Genomic DNA, 3,790 nt, shown 5'->3' with positions numbered 1-3,790 from the left:
GGGGTAAGGTGCTTCTGGGATGTATGTAATGCTCTGTTTCTTAATCTTGGTGTTTGTCCTAATAGTTGTAACTTGGTGAAGATTTATTGAGATATAAACTTATGAAATACATCCTTTTATGCATTATAATGCACATCAATAACAAATTTTAAAAAGGAAAAAGTCTCTTGATTAACAGGAGTTTCTGATATTCTCAAACATTATGAAATACTTGTTTGGAGGGAAACAGAATGCACTTCAGATTTGAGATATAGGATTGACTTCGACAGGGCCTCACACAAGTATAGTTGCTGAATAAATGTGTGTTGACAGACAAATATGCTTTCTTTTATTGTTGTGATTATTTTAATACATGATATTAACATTTCATGATAAATATTCACAATAAAACTAGGTATGACAAATCATATTTCGTAAAACTCCTTAAAGGTTTTACCTTGGAGTATTTATTGACTGGTGCCTATTGTGTCTTTCTTAAAAACACGGAAGGCTGATATGCCTCTTAAAGGCACATATTCAATTTCAAAGGACATTGCTAACTCCTTGTTTTATAGCTATTAGTAATTTCTATTTGGCTTCAGTCTTCCTTTTAAATGCTGTTCATTAAATTTACTAAGGATGGTAATTTATCGCTATGATGATGCATTGCCCTAACAGATTGGTAGCTTGATGTTACCTTTTTTAAAACAAAGAAGATACCTTTTATAGTGGTTGCATAATTTATTTTGTTTAGAAAAAATATTTATTTTAGCAAATGGATGGCTACTGTTATATTAAGATGGAGAGAGATTTATTTTAGGAGTTACAGAAGATATCTGTAAACAAATGGATCATTTTTTCAATGAAGTCTGGGAGTAAAAATAATATGCTATACATATTGAAATTTTTAAAAAACCCTAAAGTTTATGTTCAAATAAAACAATCACTAGAATACAATTTGATTATCATCTTTCAATTTAAGGATTAGTTTAAGGATTTTTTTTTTAAGTCTAGCAGACCATAGGCTCATCCATGGATTAGATTACATGAAAGTTTCATTTCTGTGAAATGGTTTTGTTTTGGTATTCTTTGTGGCTAATGGCACTAACCTATTTTATATTAAGAATATAACTCATACCTCCTGGCAGTGGTCAAGGAGACACCTGATTGGTGGTGTTGCTCTTATATCTGTGTGGGGCAAAGCAGACGCACAGTCCTTAGTTCATCCTAGCTTGATGCCTGTGATGGTAGCTAGCTGTTTCATGCCTGGGGCCTGGGGCACATTAAAAAAAGAATATAACTCATGTGGAAATATTTTATACCAATAGTCTGGCTGGGCGTGGCTCAGTGGTTGAGTGTCAACCTATGAACCAGGAGGTCATGGTTTGATTCCTGGTCAGGGCACATACCCAGGTTGCGGGCTCAATCCCTAGTATGGGGCATGCAGGAGACAGCTGATCAATGATTCTCTCTCATCATTGATGTTTCTCTCTCTCTCTCTCTCTCTCTCTCTCTCTCTCTCTCTCTTCATCTCCCTTTCTGAAATCAATAAAGACAAACAAAAAAAACCTTACACATATATATATAAATTTCTCATCTGGGCCAAGCAAGTGTTTTTACTGAATGTTGTGTTTTCAATCCTTATTTCAGCACTTCATAGAAATTTTTAAAGAAATATTTTCTGCCATCTTTTTTGTGTTTAAATCTAATTTATATATGCTTTGTTCAAATCCATTTTATATGTTGCCTTTTTTGAACATTTTCTATTTCCTTGACTTGGGGGCTCAACTTCCCATCTTTTTCCCCACAGAACTCGAACTCCATTTTCCCCAGAGTGAGCTCTCCCATAAGCACCCTGAGTGAAAGTCTTGAGCCTGTTCTGTTTTATTAGAATGCCTTCTATATTGATCCCAGGTGGCTCTATCAGTCTTTGTTGAAGGAAGCTCTGGAGGGATGAGCTAAGTTTAAAAATCTAGTTCTATTTTGAAGACATGAAACACCAGCATCTGAAAGACACCAAGGAAAGCAGAATAAATGAGGGATACCAAGAAATAAAAGTTACCGAGGCTGAGGCTTGGGCTAGTGAGGTTTTCAAATGCAAACCAAGAGGTACTGAATCTCAGAGGATTTCAGAGATGCTACAAAAAGGAATGACGAAAAAAGAATTTGAAACAACTCATGACTGATTATCTTCTTCCTTGAAAGCACATTCTAAGTTTATAAGGATATAAGAAAGAAGAGTGTCTTTGAGTTGTGTACAAATTAGATTTTAAAAAGCACAAGACCTACTATCTTTAGCTCTAATTATGTTAATTAGGTTCGCTAGAGAAACTGGAGTGTTTTTCAATACACCAAGGTTCAGAAACAATAGAAAAATATGTTAGTCTCATACAGCCTTTGTCACCATCTAATATATTTAAACATCATGCAATTTTTAAGTATTAGAGAATATTCAAATATAGACTAGTTCCTCTTGTTAACTTTTATAATGATAATTAGTTAAAATGCTTAGGTATTTTGAAGCATCATTTTAGAATTTAACCTGCTCTAACCTGTCTTCCATCTTGTCCATCACATCATTCACTCAATTCTTGGTCTTTTCTTCCCATGTCAATGCGGGATTTTTAGTTATGATGGATGATCAATTCTTCCAATGATTTTAATGTTTGTTCTCTATTAGTATATAGGAAATCAAGATAATTTCTTTATTCAAACCCAACACTTTTGTATGCTTCCAAGGAAAACAACACATTTTTAAGGTCTCCCCTCGATAAGAGTAATTTTAGTGCTGTAGTCATATGGAAATTATGGTCATGATGCATGGTAAAAATCAAGCAATAATAACGATAATACCCACAATGAAATTTAAATCTTTATATTTCATTTTAAACTTATGTTTTTCCTATGCTTTTATTGAAATATTATATGCTGGCATTTGCAGGTGTTCTGATATAATAGCAACTCACCAGTCCTCCACGTATTACAAAGAGTAGATACTCAAAACCAAAAGGGCTGGCTTTTACTTTGTCTTCTTGACATTTTAAATCTTATGGACTATTACATTTTTAATTTTATTTTAATCTAAAAGATTTTGACATGCAATAAAATACTTAGGCAAGTTCTTTTGTTGAAGTTGGAAAGTGCAGCGCACTGTTTCAGCATAATCTTCATGAAATTTTGCAAATATGCATATTCTTATATCAACTGAATACCAAGTTTTTTAATCATCTCAGCTGCTGGATGTGTTACAGGAAAGAAACTATTTTATATCAGATGATTATAGCCAAAAGTTTTTGGTCAATTGAATAAGTTTTTAAAATAAGACTAATAAAATGTAATATATATATTTACGCCATAACCTTTAAATTATTTTTAAATGATAAGAGATGTACATCTATTCCCCAAACATTTTTTGCATTTAATCCCACTACATTAAATTCACTTTTGCTTTTTAAATAAACTACAACCATGAAAATTGTGCAGGAGTTTCAGTTTTGTTTATGTGAAAATAAAGCAAGATTCTAAAGATACTCATGAAACAAACCAAGGTTGGGTCACTCTTAACAGGTTGCTTATTACATTTTCACTTTCCCTCCATAGTTTTCTTGCTCTTATTTGCTTTTCGGAGCCCTCAGGTATATCATATCTATCTATCTATCTATATCTCTTTTTTTTAACCATTAGAAAGGTTGGCTGCAGTAGGATTAAACTGCTATAGTGGAACCAGAACCTTGTTGTCATTTTGTTTCTTAACTTTTAATATTAATTCAAAGATAAAAGCTACAAGAATAGTAGAGATTTTCCCATGAAT

General features: G+C 32.8%; 1 pseudogene; it reads left to right on the top strand.

Moving 5' to 3' along the window:
* The first annotated feature begins 1,114 nt into the window (after window positions 1–1,114).
* Window positions 1,115–1,258, top strand: LOC132225427 (small nucleolar RNA SNORA48; annotated as a pseudogene).
* Window positions 1,259–3,790: the final 2,532 nt, after the last annotated feature.

The sequence above is a fragment of the Myotis daubentonii genome, chromosome X (genome assembly GCF_963259705.1).
Source record: "Myotis daubentonii chromosome X, mMyoDau2.1, whole genome shotgun sequence".
Lineage (NCBI taxonomy): Eukaryota > Metazoa > Chordata > Mammalia > Chiroptera > Vespertilionidae > Myotis > Myotis daubentonii.
This window is presented reverse-complemented; position numbering and strand designations above follow the sequence as displayed.